Below are 21,441 nucleotides of genomic sequence, written 5' to 3'. Positions count from 1 at the left end.
CCCACATCCGGTAGCAGCGGCCCATCCCCCGGCCATGACCAGAGCTTGCTTTGCTGATGTTGTGCATCCCTGCTAAGAATTGCACCCGCTTGGGCAGAAACAATAATTTCTGCAGAATTCATTGCTGCCGAAAATTGCATCTAGGTAGCAAGGAAATGCTACTACAGAGTATGATAAAACATTGATGTCTCTAAACCTTCTAAAATCCTAATCATTATTGATGAACATGACAAAGAGATTTACTATTGCCTAGTTTTTAAACGGTACTTTGCCTTATAAAATCATTATTTTCCGGTCCGTCTGCGGCTGCAGGCCCTGGAGCTCACCGCCAGTGTTTTAGTTTGACTGTTAAAAATGTTTAGACAATTAAAAGGTATTTATTTAGAAGCGGGCTGGCTGCTAGTTAGCTAACGCTAGCATGCTATTCCACCAAGTTTCCATGCTACATAAATAAGCCAGACAGAGTTGTCCCTCATCTGGCGATAGAAACCCTGCTTTTCCCGTTCTGTTAGCTCAGAGCTCCACAGCCTAAGTCCACAGGTACAAATTAGTTTTGCACCAAATGTATCGTCAAGAGTGTTGTGAAAGTCGAGGTGCGCAGATTCGCCACTTTGTGATGCGAGAGAGCACATATGTGAAGTTGCAGTGACAGATTCGAGAGGTTGTAATCACTGAGTTGTGGTTGTGATGGAAAATGAACCAGAATAAAAAAAAAAGTATACGAGTAAATGTTGCATTATAAGTTTGCAGCTGTCATTGTGTTCATGTAAATATCAATCTACACATTTGTGAATATTTTTTCTGTAACTTCACATTCAGAATACAGGTGTGTGAACATTTTCTACAAGTGCAAATTTCAACTTACAAGTTCAGATTTTTTTTTACAAGCTCTCATGTTTTTTTTCTTTGTATGACTTCAAATTCAGATCACATGTGTGTGAATATTTTTTACAAGTGCAAATTTTATTTTTACAAGTGCAAATTAAATTTTTACAAGTGCAAATTTTAACATACAAGTTCAGATTTTTTGTTCTGCAAGTTCTCACATTGTATTCTACAAGCTCTCCCTTTTTGCACCATATTTACCTTCATAGGCTACTTTCTTCTGTTCTCTGCTGTCTGACTGTCGGAGCTTTGCGGGGGGTGGGCCGACACAAGCACACACACAAACACTGGCGCACACACCAGACGCCAGCCACCACGTCACTTCTGTTTACTGATAGCTAGCGTTTACCTCAGGCTAATTAATTAGCTAGTAAGTGGCGATTTTTGGCAGCCAGCCTACCAAAAGAAAGCACAATGAAATTAAATGTTAACCGATCATTAACCGTTGACCGACAAGCAGGAAACGGAGTCTCAGTTCACCTGTCCGGGAGGCTCTGACACACTTTCCGCACTCCGTGTCCGCGGATAGCTGTAGGCTGTTCTGTGCATTGTCGGACACATGTAGCCACTTTCCTGAAACCGCTTGCGAGACTGACACAAGTCCACAGTGGCGTGTATGTCCGTCTTCACCGCCTCCACCTGCAGGTTGTCAACTGTGTGGTTTGGAATGAAAGGGAGAAAACAGGACAGAGTAACACGGCGGATATCGCTCATATACATTTTTTTTTTTTTGACGACGTAGTTAAGGCGGCAGGCGTGTGTTGCTTAGGCGGCCGCCTTAACTGCAAAGTGCTGCGGGAAACCCTGGTCTGTAATGGCTCAGATGAAATTGCAAGCTATAGTCTTTAGTTTATACTCACAATAACCTTAAAGCTTTAGTCAGCTCACAGAATCCAACATTATTTAATTTCCACCAATGCACAAAAACACATAGAAGGCTTACATAAGACTAACGCTTTCTCTCAGTGACCCTGAGTACTTATGTGCTGCCAAGATCTACTGTAGCAACACTGTAGTGCAGTGCTTATTCAACAGCAGTAAAGACCTTCACATGACAGGACAATATTGTGTTTTATGTTCATTAGGATAGACTCTCTGTGGGCCCTTGGTTTAAAAGACTACAGAGTACCACTGCAACATTACAATATGTGGGAGTTATTTTACCCATAAGTATTTCTCTTCTTCTCTACCATAAAACACACCAACACCCTGCTCCTTCTTGTCACCATCACATGCACACTCCAGTTCACAAAGTTAACGAAGCTGTCCTTTTTCACAAACACAAATACAGCAGGTGGTTTAGATGCAAAAACATGGAACCATGGAGGACTGCTGCAGTGCATTACATATGCTGTAGTCAGCTCAAGCTATTTCTGTTGCCCCTCGTCAGCCAGCCAAAAAGCTGCCCTTCGACCAACCCTGCAGGTTAATCCATTGAGGCCTTGAGTTCTCAATAATTTTCAGCTCTGGACTCATTTTAAGTAGCTCCAGGCACTTGCATACGTATGGATTCTTACCCTGATTTTCCACCAGGTGCGTCTGTACAGTGTGCCGGCTGCGCTGCGGTTTTGTTCCGTCCTCCGCCACGCGCCATACCACATCGGGAGTGTCTCAGAAGTGGAGCATCTCACCTGCCTGACTCGCAGATTTTGTCTCTACAAGTTCTTGAAATAATAATCACGTGTTTATTGAACTAGTGTCTACCTTCCATTCTAAGCACTCCTGCAATTAAACTCCATGCCTTCTCTTTTCTGGCGTTGTCTTTATAAAAAGGATTTGTGATGTCTATTATGTTTTTCCACCTCCAAAATGAATCTCTCGTCGTCCATGATGTTGTAGAGGAGAAATACAGTATACGATATTGGGGGGTGTCTTTTGGTAAATTGACTGGATGCTCTCGCTGTTTCACTTGCTGCCCGGCTGTCTGAACGCCCCGCGGCTCGGGTGAAAATAGACCTGGCGCTTATCTTTACCGGAGCGGAGAGCCGTGTCACGCACGCTTCTGGGACGCAGCGTGACACGTGTGGTGGAATATCAAGCATCGACTTGAATGGCACAGATTACTCGCGGGGGTCGCGGCGCCTCCGGAACGCAGCGCAGAAAATAAGGATTAATGGAGATTGGATAATCTAGATATAGTTAACAAGAAAGATTATGAATTAGCAGAAATATGCCAAGTAAAAGGAGCAAAAAGGTTAGCTTGATTATTTAGCAGTAAATTGACCTTCACTGAGAACTTACTTGCATACTACTTTTTCACATTATTGCTTACCATTGTCAAAAAATTGGAATTTGAGTTCAAGAGAAAATACACAAGTGGGAAATTCCCAAGTGCAAGAGTGCTCCTATATTCATTTGTCTTCTAGATGTATGGCTCCGGCTAACACACATACAGCTAATGCAGTATGTACAGTAGCCTGATGAATAGTCTGCACTATACGTACAGTAGTTAGTATGCTTACAGCATTCTTCATCAATAAAGATTTCATGAAGAACTGTTCAGAATTGCTGACTCACACACATTGTATGGTTTATGGGTTACTCTTATAGCTGCTGTGTTGGCTGGGGCAAGTATTAACCCAGAAACACAGCAGAGCATGAAATATTCGGTGGATGGTATTACATTTCACAGATTAAAAACTGTGGGAGAGAAACTGTGAAAAAGCTTCACAGTGTCTTTGTAATTTAGAGTCCATCTGAAAATAGCTTAAATATAAAAAATAATTTAAAAGGGTTGGCTCTGTCCAGTTATGTAAAATAATCCTAAATCCTCAGATCTTTAACCCACTGTAGCTGCATGAACACAGAGTAGCAGCTGATCAGATCCAGTGTGTAAGAAGAAAAGAAGATGCGTTTTAGGAAACGTTTCAAGATGGGGTGGCTGGTTAGCTCACCTGGTTGAGCGTGCGCCCCATGTACAGAGGCTCAGTCCTTGTCACAGCAGCCGCAGGTTTGGTTCCAACTTGTGGCCCTTTGCTGCATGTTATCCCCCTCTCTCTCTTTCCCACTTTCCTGAATTTAATCTGTCCTATAAATAAAGGCAATAAAAGCCAAAAAAATAATCTTAAGTATAACTTAATAAGTTATACTTACATTTAGAGTTGGGGGATATGACGATATATATCATCAAAATGATATAAAAATGTCTATCGTATATACTTTCGATGCAATGTCAAAAACCAACAGCCAAACTGTGTTACGGCAACATTTATGTCATTTGGACGGCTCTTTACGTTTTGATCCTTGCACGTTTTATTCATTTTGTACTAAAGTTCTTAATTGAATAGAGAAAATACTTAGTACTTTTCATTTGTTAAATATTTAATTCACACAGAAATATTTAAAAGTAGGCTTTACCATGTGGTTATTTCATATAGACTATTTATTTATTGAATTACCAGAAAACATGCTATATTGTGATGTATCAAGATATTAAATTCCCGATATGGGGATACACTAGATGTTGTCCATATTGCCCAGTCCTTCTTACATTTAACTAAAATGGTTCCAGGTGCTCCATAAATAATAATAATGAATAAAATAGTGAAAAAGGTCCAGAAGGAAAGAGGAAAAACCAAGCAAAAAATCTATGACATGGAACATTGTGCAGAGCAGCGTGTGACCAAAAACCACAGACAAAATAATTGAGTAACTTGACATCAATTATTGTTGTGAATAAGTTTGTAAATTAACCAAATTAATTCATGTTTTGGACGCTGGTAATAAATTACCAGATAACATTTTAAGAGCACAATATGACATTAACCAGTGACTGATTTTGTGCCACTGATAATTATGCAGATTGCAATATAATAACTTGAGTTCATACATTCTTCTTATTCCTACAAGCTTATTAGTCAGTTTCACCATCATTATCATGGGTTCAAGATGTGTCACATTGCTTAAAGGAGAACTCTGGGCAATTTTTACGTTAATCTTGATCGCTACACGTATGTGAGTACTGTCGACAGTACTCACATACGTATAGTAATCAAGGTTAACATAAAAATTGCCCGGAGTTCTCCTTTAACTGCTGGATAATTAAATGCTGTATTATGAATAGATTAACTGGCAATGCATTATACACCAAGTTTCATGCACCCATTTAGTGGGGTGTGTTAGAAATGTGTATTCACAGAAAGAGAAAAGACGGTGAAAAAGAAAGAGAGACCGGGTTAATTGCAAGAAAGGAACTGGGGAGCAGAGGCTAGCAAGTGGATGGGATAAAGTCAAGGCTATGTTAATCAGCAGAGGAAGGAAGGGATGAGGGTGTAAACTAGAGTCGGAGGAACGGGGGAGATGAAAAGATGTGGGATGGGTGGGTGCAGACTATTAGATGGATAGATAGATGGATATGGCTACATGGAATGGATATGCATAGAGGTGTCTCTCAGCCTTAACAACCTACGGTAAAGAGTGAGAATGACTTCTGCTTCACACTGATACCACAGACTGAATCAATGTAATACCTCTCTCTCTCTCTCTCTCTCTCTCTCTCTCTCTCTGGGAATTCTGTAACCTAGTTAGCTCATCCACCAAGCAGCATCAGAGTTATTTTTTACATTAACAGGAGACAATACTTTGTCCTCTACTCGTCCTCCCTTTATCCGTATGCTTTCTTCCGCTTCTCTCCTCCTCCATCTTAGTTGTTGCCATCCTTTCCTCTCATACCATGCTGTGCTTCTTCCCCCATTTTCTGTTTGTCTCTATTGGCTTTGATCCTTTGTCCTCCTTTAGGGATGTAAAGCTTCACCAACTCCCTGTTTTTTTTTGGGCACAAGTTACAATTTGTTTTTGTTTTACATATAGACTATTAAGCAATGCTTTATTGAACTTCCAGATTTTTTAATCTGACGGCGATGTTCAGGTAATCAAGCCAAGTTAGCCCTCCAAGCTAATGTGTGCTAACTACGCTAGTCACGGATCAGAAATGTGCAACATTTTTTTGCCGAGACTAGATATCCAACAAAAGCCATAGAATATTGTGTTAAATTGCCGTAAGCTGTAAATGTACCACTTCTAAGCAGAAGGCAGAAGATAACGTTACCTCAGAGCCTGACTAGGCAAGGACTCTCTTCCTCCGGGCAGCTGCCTAGTCTCACTCAGACTCACCCTGGGTCAGGGTCCACAGCTGCCTGTACCTGTACCCGTACCTGTACCCGTCGCAAACATCTTCACCGAGTGGAGAGGACAACTTGAGGTTGTGGAATGATTTTACCCCGAATAGCAGCGTGACAGTGAGGAGCGCTCACTCTGCGGCTACTTCTGGGGACCAACATGTCCCTAGAAGTGCATTGCACACTGACAGACAAAAAAAACTAAAAAAAATACTAAAAAAAATAAACTCGACTTCTCATCTTGAAGAATCTCAGCCGACTGAGAGGATTAAAATCTTCAACTTTCAGGGGGCAGCCCTTATAATATTAGGTTGAGCATAATTGCTGACAATTATGCACATAAACAATAGCAAATCATAAATAAATTGATGACAGTTTTTTATTATTATTTGTTTTATCTCTGAACTAAGTTTTTAATTATACTCTTGGGACTTGACTTTATTTGGTGTTGTTATACTATGTGACTAAGCAAAGCCTCATAGCAATAAGTCTGAATTTGCATTTCAATCCAAATACACATGCAGTATGATATAACATAACATATAATATTAATAATATAATATACTTTTATGTGTTGGGAAAACACATTTTCATTCTGTTTTCTTGATTTACACACACGCACACACACACATGCACATGCATCAAAGAGATGTCAGAATAATGGGTCACCGCAGCACAGCGCCCCAAACAGTTAGGAGATTGATGCCTTGCTCAAGGGCACCTCTTGTATAACAAGATACAGTATAAAGCCAAACACAGCCAAAGTGCCAGACCTGTCTATAAGTTATGCTGGTAATGATCACTACACAATACCCTCAGAGAAAGTGATACAATCTGTTTAACTGGTGCAAAGTGTGAATTGCCAGGAAGAAGAACAGTTGTAGAAATGCTTACAATAGAAGGCACATTCATAATTCTGTATCAGAATGGACATATTTAGACATATATATCTATGATGTATCACAAGAAAATATAGTATATTGCTATATTGCTTTACCGGTTATTATCATGTAGAGGGGAGATGGTATAGTCTTCACATATAAATACTGTATGATTTAGAAAAGTGGAATAAATAGACAACACAAATTTCACTGTTTCCTAAATGGCCAAAACTTCACCCTTCCCACACCTATCTCCTCTCCTCTCCTCTCCTCTCCTCTCCTCTCCTCTCCTCTCCTCTCCAGAGAGTAAAGGGACAGAGTGGTTGCAGGTGTAGACAGGTCATCTATTCGCCTCCTAATGATGATGGATGGCAGGACTGCAGAGAGCGAGAACAGAGAGAAAAGTGGAGCATTGCAGGAAGATAAAGAAATGGCAGAGTAAGAGTAGACTGTGTTTATATTTGTCTGCTGGCAGGCAGATGGTGGGAGTTTTAGTGATATGTTGATCCTCAAGTGTTTATATCATTCTTGTCATCTACCTGATAGATAACAAACAAACACACATACATCTGCATGGTGTGCTTGCAAGGTGACATCTGGTGTAGTGCATGGAGAAGCACACTTCTGAAGACACACATGCACCTGGAGTGCACACACACACACACACACACACACACACACACACACACACACACACACACACAGGCATATATTGTTCACACACAAACACACTCATGTCTATTTATACAAACTATATACAAGTAGGGCTGCAACTAACGATTATTTTTATAGCTTTCTCGCTTATTCGATTAGATGTTTGGTCTATAAAATGTCAGAAAATGGTGAAAAATGTGGATATGTGTTTCCCAAAAGCCCAAGATGACGTCGTCAAATGTCTTGTTTTGTCCACAACTCAAAGATATTCAGTTTACTGTCACAGAGGAGAGAAGAAACTAGAACATATTCACATTTAAGAAGCTAAGAAGCTGGAATCAAAGAATTTTTACTTTTGTTTTAAAAAATTACTCAAACCGACTTATCGATTATCAAAATAGTTGGCGATTAATTTAAGAGTTGACAACTAATCGATTAATCTTTGCAGCTCTACAAGGTATATATTTTTTCTCCCTACCTCTCTCTCTCACTCTGGCACAAACAGTACCGTGTTCGTAAATTCAGAGCACTTTTGGAATATACAGTACCAGTCAGTCTGAGGACACGGAGCAACACAGCGCCAAGCGCAGTGAATGCTTTAACTTCACCTCTCCGTAATTCATATAGAAATAGAACTCTCTCTTTCTTTCTCTCTCTCTCTCTCTCTCTCTCTCTCTTCTGTCCCTCTTTTTTACATCACAAAGGATAAATGACTGTATCCTTGCTAATAGCTCCTCCGGCAAGCCTCCTTGCTCCTCGAGATGCATTTTAGGAATTGGGACATCCTTCAAGATGGAGCGCTGAAATCTATTTCCGGTCACAAGCCGAGGCACAAAATCGAGAAATCGAAAAGGCCCATGGTGACAGTACTGAATGGGAAGACACGTGTGGGGTCACAAGCAATCGCATCCACCACACTAGAGTTATTTTCTCCATTCTGTCCATTCTATCTCACAGCTTCCCATCTCAGACGTTCAATCTGTAAGAATGTTAGGTTGACAGATAGGAAGTGTCAAGACCCTATCTGCTGGGGTTACCACACGTGCACACACACAGACACAGTAGTAAAGTCTCACCCTTCCCAAAGTACAGACAAGGAGGCAGGCTGTAGCTATGGCAACCTAGATATAAGGGAAATTATTGGGCAAGGCTTGAATGTGTTAAGAGCTACTGTATGAGGCCTAGGGCGAGACTTAGTCACTCTTTCGCATTTGGTGTGTGTGTGCTTGTATGTGTTGATACAAGAGTGGGTGAGAGAAACACAAGGAGTCAAGACTCTTCCTCACTCCCATTCCTGTCTGTCTGCCTTCTTCATGTTCTGTTTGAGCACTCTGTCAGTTGTCAGATTGTTATGATAGATCTGGGTGGGCACAGCATTTATTCACTGCAGCACGGTCTATAAAATAAAAAAAAGATTGTGAATTGCGTCCATTGGTTGCATGGCTAATTGAATGAAATGACACACTTCACAGGGGAGATACAAATCAGCCACAATGCTGTGGCATCAAACAGACCATATAAGTCCAATGTTTCACTGAAAGGCAGGCATATAGGACAAATCCCAGTGTTGACTACAGTTGATTAAGTGTCTTTGTTATTGAGTTTTATCACACTCTGGTGTCCTCTGTATTCATCTATCACACAGGAGCCTCTGTTTTTTCATTTGTACCTCTTTTTTGTGTTCTCATCATTGATTAATCTGCTGATTATTATGGTGATTAAGCGATTAATCATTTGATTAAAATGGTGGGAAAATGCCTGTCCCAATTTCCTAAAGTCCAAATTGACGTCTTTAACTTGCTTGTTTTGTCTGACCAACAAAAATCCAAGACCCAAAGATATTCAGTTTATTATCACATAGGACAAAGAATAGCATCAAATTCTCAATAATTGAGAAGCTGGAACCGATTAAGTTTTCTAAAAAAAAATACTGAAACAATTAAGTGATTATGAAAATAGTCGACGAGTAATTTTCTGTTGATGAATAAATCGATTAATGATAAATTGTTTTAGTTCTAGGTAAAACACTATACTTGCATAGAGGATCCCCAGCAGTTTTACCACATAAAAGACGTATGCCAGACTTCCCATTAGTTCCATTTCCACTGATACAAAACAACAAGTCAGATATCGTTACAACAATAATAATATATTTTTTTCTGTATCACACAGAATGCTATCAGCCACAAATGAGTTATTCCTGTAACATTATAATGATGCTTTCTGTGTTCTTTCCTTGGTGTGTCAGCATTCATTGGCGTTTATCGGTGTTTTAAGCCCCCAACGTCTCCTTCCAGGCAGCGCTGCCTGGAAGGCACTAGGATTAGGCAATGGTTATGGTTAGGGTTAGGGTTAAGGTTAGGGTTAGGTGCCTTGAAGTCAACGGTCGCAGCGCTGCCTGGAAGGAGACGTTGGGGGCTTAAAACACCATCAAGCTTCATTGGCGAGGTCTAAGTTATGCCTCCTACACTGCACTAGTGTCAAAGGCGTTTTGCACTGTCTATAGGGCCCTATGTGTATAGTGTTTGTGTTCTGCTGCAGAATGGGTTAGTGTTAAACATGCACTGAATGTAGACTCATTTGTGATTTTAGGGACCTACGCCTAGCACAAGATTGGCCACAAACTAGCACCAATTGCTAGAGCTGTAAGGATAGAGGGGGCCTTTAGTGATATTTGAAACAGAGGGGTCTTTGTAGATGTCAGATCACAACCAATGACTGGGGCTTGGTGTGTATTTGTGTGTGTGTGTGTGTGTGTGTGTGTGTGTTTGTGCATGCGTGCGTGCGTGTGTGTACACTGACATCTATGAGGGGCCGTCAGGGACATTATTCAGAATTACCTCTCACAAACATATGTGAAATGCTCTTACATACACTTCTGAAACACTCTCACATAAACAACTGGGAGATTATTCGCTCGCACACACTACTGAAACGCTCTCATAAACGCTACTGAAACCCTCTCACGCGCAATACTGAAACGCTCTTATAAACGCTACTGAAACCCTCTCACGCTCAATACTGAAACGCTCTCATAAACACTACTCAAACGCTCTCATAAATGCTACTGAAACCCTCTCACGCTCAATACTGAAACGCTCTCATAAACACTACTCAAACGCTCTCATAAATGCTACTGAAACCCTCTCATAAACACTACTGAAACGCTCTCATAAATACTACTGAAACCCTCGCATAAACACAACTGAAACTTATTTATAACCTTTATAAATAATATTTATTTATATTTATAACCTTTTTTTTTATTTATAACTTATTAAACCTATATATATATATATATATATATATATATATAGATAATTCACTTTCAATAGTGTATATGAGAATGTTTCAGTATAGTGCACAAATCTGTTTTAGTGGTGTTCATGAAAGCATTTCAGTAGCGTTTATGAGAGCGTTTCACTTGTACTTGTATGTGTGAGAGCGTTTCAGTAGTGTGTGCGAGCGAGTAATCTTCCAGTTGTTTGTGAGAGTGCTTCAATAGTGTATTTAAGAGCATTTCACATATGTTTGTGAGAGGTAATTCTGAATAATGTCCCTGACGGCCCCTCATAGCAGCCATAGCGTTCGTAGACATTCTCTATAATGTTTCTTGCATGAAACCTGCAGTATAGCCTTGTCATTTTAAGCTTATTACTATTTTCTGCGTAGTAAAATACTGTAGATAAGTGGTTTATTCTCAAACTCAAACGTTGAACTGGTCTAGATAATTTCTTTCACAAGAGAAGATTTCTCTGAACACTTGCTCCTAGGAATAAAGAAATGCAGTCAGCAGCAAATTACTCTGCAATTGGCTGCATCTGTATAAGCTTAAATTGCTTTTATTGTCGCGTGGAAGGAGGGCACACACAAGAATGAAGAACAACAGGCTGAACCTGGAAACTCCCTGTCACCTCTCAATTTGTCTTCACTTCCATCCTCACCTCCCTCCCACGTTCCTTCTCACAAGCTCACGCTCTACCTCTTTCACTGTGCAGTGAGGTGCGTATCAGCATCTTCATTCCTCACGCTTTATCATCCTATTTCACTGATGCATTCTGTACCTTGTTGTGGCTCTGGGAGGGATGCAAACATGGATTTTATCGAAGTCTTTTGTACACAAACAGGTCTTTTTGTCGTCATGCCTAACCACCCACACTCCATTCAGCCGCAACCCATCTCACCCTTCACCTTCTAGTTGTTTCCTGATTGGAATTTCTAAAGCCAAGGCTAGTCCGTGAAGATCTATGGGTCAGGCTCTCTCATATAGGATATAGAGAAACAGAGAACCAATTTTAGCTCTTCCTCCACTGTGTGAATGTGTGTGCCATGCATGTATTTGTGTTTGTGCTAGTACAATGGTGTGTATCTATGGGTTAATATAAATATAAATATATATATATATATATATATATATATATATATATATATATATATATATATATATAAATAAATAAATATATAAATATATATATAAATTAATTTGGGGTGGCAGTAGTTCAGTCTGTAGGGAGTTTGGTTGGGAACCGGAAGGACGCTGGTTCAAGTCCCCATATGGACCAAAGTATGGTGGTGGACTGGTAGCTGGAGAGATGCCAGGCACTGAAACCCACAACTGCTTGGGGCTCCTGTCCATCGACGGCTGCAGCTCCCTCACTCTGACATCTCTCCATTAGTGCATGTATAGGTACTGAGCATGTGTGTCCTCTGTGTAATGTGTGATATAACAACAGAGGGAAAACATTGTAATTTCCCTTGCGGGATTAATAAAGTATAAATTATTATTATTATTATTAAGAGAGGGCTTTGATCCTCTTAGGCAAGTGGTTCTGTATGCACTGCAATCTTTCTGTACGGCATTTGGGTGTGTGCCTGTGTATATTTTATTTATTTGTTATATTTATATTTATTCTGCGACTTTTTGAATTGTCTGGTTACCTGCACCTAGAACCTAGGACTCTAACTCGCATACATACACGCACTGGTCTCAAAAGTATTATAACTGAATTCTATCGAAAAATTGTTAATTGTTTTTTTAAAACATACCTTATTTTTTAAAAACACATACACATATGAAGTGTGTATGCAGGAGCATCACTGTAATGAAAATGATTTATAACGGAGATTATCTGGATTAGGATTACATGTAATATTTTTAAATTGAGAATGAGGTTAGGCATACTCCCTCACATCATAATTACTATTAGAGTGTATGAATATTAAAAAGGGATTGTCAGTTTAATTTTATTTCACAAATTGAATAGCAAAACTAATGTACAATTAGACAGAATGGTCTATTATATTTTTATGAAAGCACTCTGGTGTTTTACAGTGAGATCAACTAATGCGCTTTCCATGACACGTCAATCTCACTTAGACTCAAAGCTAAAGACTTACCACATTTTCACTGTCTGTAATATTAATACAATAATCTGATTAAGATTATGATTAAGAAATTACTAGATAAGCAGCATTTCGTGATTAGCTTTATGCTAATAATAATAAGGCCTGGAGCTGTACCAAACATAATGCAATGGTGGTTAGAGACAACACAAAGTAAAGTCAGGTTATTGTATTGTAAAATAAAGCAGATAACAACCAGACAACCAACACACTGTGAAGCCCAGGAAACCTGGGAAATCGTTGACAGTAATGCAGCTTCAGTTGTAATGATGTTCAGAGAACACATTTGTGCAGCACAATAGAACTGAAGCAAAACATGGTAGCATTGGTTTTTAAACAGCCACTTTTATGTTGTGTTCACACTTGATTACGTTTATTACTATTGGCTGTAGCACTCTACTAGTCTGGCTAATGGCTACATCACCACACATTACGCTGTGAAGGCTCCAGCTGATTAAACAGCCCCTTTGATCAGGAACTCTCTGAGTGATTCACCAGAGACAAAGGTATTGCGAAGGCACCTATGCTCACTAGAATCCATACATAAATTTCTGACATTGCGGGTGTAGTGAAATGTATACCATGAATTCAGGGGCTGTGGGTGATAATGATCCTATTCATACCATGATTCATACGCATGGAAAGGAAGAGCTTAATGGTGGGGTTGACTCATAGAGCTGGAGAGTGCTTAGCTTTATTCAAGGAGGTAGATGAAGAATGCTCTGCCCTGTTTTCATCATCAAGCTGATGGGTCTCATGCAGCATATGGACCAGAATGCACAACCCTTAGTAGATGTACAGGTGGACAGACACAACAGACCCCTCAAAATGTGTGTTTATGGTGGCATGTACATTTGTGTAAACAGTTAACCCATGGGTTTTTGTGTAGATTTCCATGTTTGTGTCTACGTTTATATGTTCACAAATGTGTGTTTTCTGTTACATTTCTCCCAGCTTCTCTGATTAAAAAATTACAATCGGTGACACTGGCAATCTGTCACTAACAAGCTCAAATTCTTACAGGTTGTGTTTTATGCACCTAGTCAGGTTCTTATACTGTACCACCTACTGTAGCATTAAATAATGTCTTTGTTGATGCTCCATTGCACCAGTGCTTCTCAGTTTGACACCTTGCTTCTTATTTCTCACTATCAGTAATGGTTTACAAATGACGTGAAGAATGGGCAAATTAGATTATACTGTCGGCTGAAGGTTTATTTTTCTTTCTCGTGGGCACTCTATTGAGAACACGTGTCAGTCACTGGAGACCATTATCTGACAGTACGTCTCCATTAACCTTTCTCTCAAGTGCTCTGCTACAGTACAGAGGGAAGATATACAAATCTGTGTATGAGTTTTTTTAATACTCTATCTTTAAAACTGATTCACCGTGCCTGTTAGAGATGTGAAAAATGATTTTCAAGTCTGACCTCAGGCCATACTTTGCCTCTGCCTAATACATCTGCCTGATTTTCTGTGAAGAATAACGAGATAGAGATTATCTTTAGATATAATATTAACATCGCTCAATTCAGTGTGGCTTTATACAGCAGTTTTGTTTGTGATCTGATCAATATTCAGATTCCATATTTAATAGGCCTATATGATGTACAGTTTATAATATTTTTTATCAAACTGCAATTACTACAACAGATTGCTGACAAACAATGATGATCCATCTTTTGCTTGTCTGTCCTTTTTGATTTGCTAGTTGTAAAAGATGTGTGTGTGTGTGTGTGTGTGTGTGTGTGTGTGTGTGTGTGAACCTACAGTAGAACTCTAACTCGCATACATACACGCTCTGGTCTCAAAAGTATATTCAGTATACAACTGAATTCTAGCGAAAAATTGTTAATTTTTTTTAAACATACCTTTTTTTTTTAAAAACGCATACAAATCTGAAGCTGTGTGTGTATGTCTGATTTGTTTGTGTGTGTGTCAGAGTTGTGAATAGACTTGCAGTTAGAATGTGACTGGGAACCAGTTTGTCTTGGAGGACTATACAACCATTACACCAACCAACACCCACCTCAGTTATGCTCTACAAGGTGTGACCACTTCCCCAAACAACACAAGGCAAATACTGTAGATGTGGTATTTGATTGTCTTGGCTGTGTGTCTCACAGCATGTGTTGGCTGTATCAGGTTTGTTAGGATCATCACTGTCAGACTTGCACACATGGTGCCTTAAGATGTTTTAGCTAATAGAATAAAGAGGACACTGTGGCCTCTCTAAAAACCACAACCTAATTATACTAATGTTTAGAAAGTAAAATGTAAAAGAAAGTATAACAGTGCTTTACAGGGCAGCCAGTAGCTCTTAAGTTGTTCTTAAGTGTCACTGTAGCTTTGTTTCACAGTAAAGTATCAAATGACAATGGTAGTTAAGACAATGGTAGGTTTTAATTGAGAATAGAAGTAGCTTAAACCACTTTAATTTATTTAAACTATTTGTTTGTTGGTAAATTAATTTTCCATCCCAATGAATTAAAGTAAAAAAACCTTCCACAATGCCATGCTGGTCATATAAAGAACAATGCCCTATACAAGCTCTGGAAAGTTGGGAGAGAGAGCTTTTCTCAAAGTCCTAGAGGAATAAACTGCAGCATTTTCTGGAAATCTTTGATACAGTGCTATATGTTTCAGGCTCGTTCTCTGTAATCTGTTTGCATGGAAAGCAAATGTGTAAATGGAATTGATGCTGCATGCATGTATTTATAGAGTGGCACATATGCAAATAGAAAAGGGAGGGCCAACTTCTTCAGGGGCAGGGTCTCAATGTTCTGGTCAGTGAGTGTTTGTATACTTCTGTGTCTCTGTTTCTTCTTATGATTTCTTCTTTTACTCTTCTCTTTTATCCATGCTTCCTTTCCAATATTTTTTTCTTTTTCCTAGTCCTGTCCCCTCTGCCCTCACCAGTCCTCCACTGCCCTTACAGTTGATGTTTTCAGGAAGGAGAGTCATAAGTAATATACCAATGAGGGTCTGCTATGTGCACAAGTGAATCAGTCATACTTTAATGCAAAATAATGACTTATCGCACAGAGATTAAATATGCACTTCCCTAATGGAGGTGTTAGTCTTTCAACCTCTCATCTTTCAGTGTCTGTTTAGCTCTCTACTTCCCTCTCTCTTGCCTTAGTTAGATAGCAGTGGAGTGTGTAAGTGCATATGTGTGTGTGTTTGTGTGAGTGTGAGTGCGCATGAAATGCATGATACTTACATTAAGTACACAAGCATGTATGTATTTGCACCTCATTGTTTTTACTCCCCCTTTGATGGCAGCTGGTCAGGGTGTCAAGCTGAACATGATCCTTAAGTGATGTCGCACTGATGTTAACTGACCTTTGAACTTTTGTCTTCTCAGGTACTAAACCCTGCCTGCTCTGACACTGTGACTCCAGACAGACACACTGGCTGACAGACGCTGAAAGAGAAGGCAGATAAACAGATTGGAGGACAGAGGGAGGTGAGTGAAAACAATAATGGAATCCATTTTCATCTCTCCGTCTGTATAGCTTTGTGTACTGTATTCAGTCTGCTGCAGGATTGTTGGCTCATTGTTTACAGAGCAGCTTAATCAGCCAGAAAACAACACATATGTACGACTCTAATTTTTGTAAAAGCTTAAAACTTTTGTCTCTCTGTTTTGTCTCTCTGTTTTTGTCTATCTGCTCACCTAAATGTATTCTGTACGCCTCTATGCATGTATTTCTGCCTTTCCCATCTGTGTATCTGAATAAGCCCCATGTTCATCTTGTGGTCTGGTCCTCAGTATTACAGGCGGACATGAGGAGGCCTTTAGGTTAGATACCATTTTTGATCACAGCTGGTCCGGGGCTGTGGTCCGCGTGGTCGCCGAGTTCACTCACTGCTTTGGTAAACTGCCTACTTATGTATGTAAAGTAGCTTTTATGCAATTCACTTGGCAACCTTCCCCGCTATCATCTCAGTGGGAGTGTTTTGGGGTCTGCCTGTTTGTGTTTATGTGTAAATAATTGATTGCTGTAGAGGTTTTAGTGGATCGCTGTTGAGACTGAACCAGTCAGGAAAGACTCCTCAGTGTGCACAACATAACTATACCATGTCTGCTGCTGCTCAGTGGACTCTCTGTGTTGTCTGTGGTGGCCTGTTGGTGTCACTTGCGTTTGTATTACTGCTGCTGTAAGGATTAGATGAGGAATTTAAGAACCACAGAAAATCTATACGGACATTAAAGGTGGAGTCTGCGATTGTGATCTGATACACTTTTTGTTAAAATCAGCAATTATCTCCTCACACTCTGTGTGTGCGCTGAAAAACAGCTGGTGTTCATACACAGCCCTAGCCTGGCTTTGCCCTCCTACGTACTTACGCTCAATTTTTATTTCCCTTAATTCCTTCTCTGGGTTTGCGGTATAGGTTTTCTCCAGCCAAATTTTTGGCGGTCCAATCAGCGAACAGAGGGAGTGGCTGAGAACGATGACGTTGAGGCTGTGCGCTAGAGTTGTAGTTCTGTAATGGCGGCGGAGAAAGATGCGAGCGAAGCCATTCGGTCCGTTGTGGCAACGCTGCCAAATATCCAGAAGTTAAAGCCTGAGCAAGAACAATCTTTGCTGAGTTTTGTTGGTGGCCATGATGTTGTGGCCCTCCTCCCCACGGGGTTCGGGAAAAGTTTGATTTTGAGATCAAATATCAAGATTAAGATACCATTAAAATAATTTTTTAAGTCAAAATACCACACGTTAGTTTGAACTACTGTAAACTGAAGATGCCACTTTGACCTCTGGTAAATTGTGATTGGCATTTTTCATATTTTATTTCACATGTTTTAAACTTAATGATTAATTGATTAAACAAAAAAAGACTAACGTATACATTATTTGACATTATTTGATAATAACATCTGTAGCTGTAGCCGTAGTTTGTATTTTGTTTAACAGATTCAAGGTAATAGGCCAAACAATGTTTTCTGGTTACTCCACATAGTGTAAAGAAATATTTTCACTTTCACATAGAAGTGTAGTCCCGTTTCTTTCCATCTCCTTCTCTTTTTGTCACACTTTTCATCTGCTGCCTTATCCTTGGTCATTTTTTCCATTTTCTCTGCTTATTTCTTTATGGTACTTGGCCTTCTATCACTAAATGTCTTTATTTCTTTCTGCCTCCTTCCTGCTTTCTCTTCCCGTGTGTCTTTTCTTTCCTCTTTCTTGCCCCTTAGCCGCAGTGTCCTTGAGAAACCAGTGACTTTGCCGGTGAGCGCAGCAGAGCACATCTCTCTCTCTCTCTCTCTCTCTCTCTCTCATTCACTCACTCACTCACTCATACACACACACACACACACACACACACACACACACACACACACACTTGGTAGGTCCATTGCAATACTGTCAAGCAAAACCAGCCCTTACAAGTCTCTTCTCTTTAGTCTCCATAAATAATTCATGACCAGTAAAATTGGCTGTATTTTATGCAAATATTGACAAACCTATTGCAGAGAAAAATTCACAGTCTTTTATTGTGTTGAGCACAATTTTTGCCCACTTACTGTTTTCAGTAACATCAAGTAAATCATCAACAAACTGCTGATACAAGTAAAACATAATTCAAGGTTCCAGTTAAATTCACTTCTCTTGGTTAGGCGATGAGACTTGTAAGAAAACAGGATTTGATGCACAAGTTCAATTACTCTTTCTCAAGGTTTGTTACAGAATTCGGACAAATTGCCTTTAGGTGATACCGCAGTTAGCATGCCAGCATGGAAACACGATCCCTCCTCATTAAAGGTGCCCTCCACTAATCTCAGATCACGACGGCCCATTGTCACAGTTTTCCGTAGCTTTTGAAATATAGATGGAGTCTGATTGTCTGGTTGTAAGATGAGATGTTATGGTCTCTTGATGCTTTTTGTTCTCATTGGTCTCTGTTTTCCATTAGAGTTCATGGAGGGCGTATTGGGTCACTGCTTTTTCCTGCTGTCTTACGTGTTTTCTGTTGGAGATCCAATATCTCGTGGTTACCTAGCTGCAGTGCTTTATATGGCAGAAGTGTTTTTGTAACTGCATCCTGAATGTTTAGATGACTTGATTGAAGTTAATACATTGATACACTTATATGTACAGTACAATACTCTGCAATCATTTCTATTCTATCTTTTTTATACTATTAAGACTGTTTTATCTACATTACATCTACGTTAACACACTTGTGCCGCCATGTTATCTCTCTCTCGGTCTCTGTGTCTTTCTCACTCTTCGTTATGTTTGTCCCACGTTCAGCTGAAAATGCTTCTGTAGCCATGGCGACCAATCCCAAGGGGAAAAGTTGATGCTGAATCTCTTTCTCACTCTCTTCTCCCTCCTTTGTCTCATGCCCTGTTGCAATCTAATGCTTCCCTCACACATGTGTACATACACACACACACACACACACACACACACACACACACACACACACACACACACACAGACACACACAGAATCTAGAAGTAGAACAGATGCAGTTTGTGAGTCACATGTTGTTTTGGTCCTTTTGGCACAGAGTTCAATTAAGCACTGATGTAAAATAAGTGACCTGATTGCTGAGAAACCCTAAACCCAGGGACTGAGTTAAGGATCTTTTTCCATCTGTTTCTGTTTTCTGTTCTAACTTTCTTGCTTGTTAGTGACCATGACTGTTACAGTTGAACCCTTGGACATTTAACACATACAAAAGAGGCTGAAGGAGGAAGATTATTGAAAAAGAAGGAAGATAAAGTGAGGAGGCAGAATAATTTCAAAATCTGAATCTTGAAAAAGAGAGTGCTGTACTGACAGAGTGAGCTGTTAGACATCAGCTCCAGAAGGGTGTATATTGCCCATGTTGGTTATTTTGAGGTGTTTGAGGTGTTTGCCTCCTCTGAAATAGGTAATTACATTTAACTTGGTCCTCAATGACAACTTGCATGTTGCAACCATCCAAAAATAGCTTTTGTGCTATTTGATTACCGTAGTTTTATTTGTATCATCTAAACTTGTAATTAGACCTTCCTTATTGAAATTGGATTTAAAATGATTGGAATTATCCTTTAATCTGTCATTCTTAATCTGTGGTTTTAATGGAGGTGGCCTTGGGCAAGACACACTAAAAGTGCAGGAAATACAATTTTGTAAATCCATGATAATTAATTGTGAATTATTAATGACAAGTCCTTTTCCTGTGGCTAGGAAAAGTTTGTTTTAATATTAATATAAAACAAGTGTGAAAAAGGCAGTTGAAATGAATAATTTCAGCCATGGCTGCTCGGGCTCTTCTTTGTCTCCCTTTACTTCTCTTCATCCTTTCTTTCTCTTCATCCCTGCCTCCCCTTCCTTCCTCTCTGTCCCCATCTTGGAAACAAGTTATCTCTTCATCCATTTTTGTCCTTCTCAGTTTTCCACTTTCTTCCCTTGCAGTTTCTATCCTCCCTCACTCCTTTTCTATAGCCTCGCACATCCTACCTTATGGCTCCATTGTTCTTATCTAAACAGTAACATCCTGTCATTCAACCCTTTTCATCATCTCTCACTCCTTCATGTGATCCTGATTTCTATCTTCCTAATCTCTCACCCTCCAACCACTGCACTCACACAGCTCCCTCTCTTATTCCCTCGTTTCTAACCTCCCCTACGCTTTTTCTCCCTCTCTCTCACCGTATACACCCCCTTTAATTACGCCCTTTCTCTTCTCTTTCTCTTTCTCTTTTACTGTTCCTTCCTTTCTCCCTCTCGGTCCCTCCATCTTCTCCCCAGAGTCGGAGAGACAGACAGGAAGGAAGTGTGTAATGAAACGTCCACATCGAATACACTGCCCAAATTGACCTGGAATGAATGGAGTCACTGATCAGCTCCAGCTAAAGCTGAATGCACAGAGCTGCCTAATGTAGCACGCATGTTAGGAATAATTTCACACAAGATAAGAACACAAACAAGTTTACTTTGTGTAGTCAAAGTATTATATTACTAGTCAGCTGTATTTGAAATAATAGTAGTACAGAAAAATTACTTTTTTCTGCTGAATTCTGCCCGAAATCGATACTTGGCAAAGCCCATGAATTCAGTCATTTCAGCTGAAGGAGGAAGCAATCTGTATTCAAGAGATTTTCTTCTCTGTTTATAGAGGGAACAGAGAGACAGACAGCTGAGGCAACAGCTAAAGAGAGTGAAAATGATAAAAACTTGGACAAACACACAGACAGAATGACAGGATGCACTATCCCAAGTCACTGAAATTGTTCTGTTTATTAATGCCCAAAACTGAGATTACGTCATTCTGAGCCCATCCTGTGAAATTAATTTCTTAAAAATACTTGATCCTTCAATGTAATTTGGCTTTCGTAATACAGCATGCTAATCTGCTCATCTGCTACCACCACCCACCCACACTACTGCTTTTATTAATGAAAATGGACAGAGATAAATAGAGAATGGACATACCTCTGGGATATTAAGCTCTACTGTGTGTGTGTGTGTGTGTGTGTGTGTGTGTGTGTGTGTGTGTGT

At 39.8% G+C, this 21,441-nt stretch overlaps 1 protein-coding gene across 3 annotated transcripts in view; it reads left to right on the top strand.

The window, feature by feature from the left end:
- The window catches only part of LOC116035014 (spermatid perinuclear RNA binding protein), a 92,678-nt gene that overhangs the window by 18,117 nt on the left and 53,120 nt on the right, over positions 1-21,441 (top strand). For all 3 annotated transcript variants that reach the window (XM_031277895.2, XM_035996002.1, XM_031277897.2), the window contains one exon: positions 16,308-16,409. The gene's annotated coding sequence lies outside the window, so the exon portion shown is untranslated. The remainder of the gene's footprint in view (positions 1-16,307; positions 16,410-21,441) is intronic.

This window comes from Sander lucioperca, chromosome 1, assembly GCF_008315115.2.
Source record: "Sander lucioperca isolate FBNREF2018 chromosome 1, SLUC_FBN_1.2, whole genome shotgun sequence".
NCBI classification, from domain to species: domain Eukaryota; kingdom Metazoa; phylum Chordata; class Actinopteri; order Perciformes; family Percidae; genus Sander; species Sander lucioperca.
This window is presented reverse-complemented; position numbering and strand designations above follow the sequence as displayed.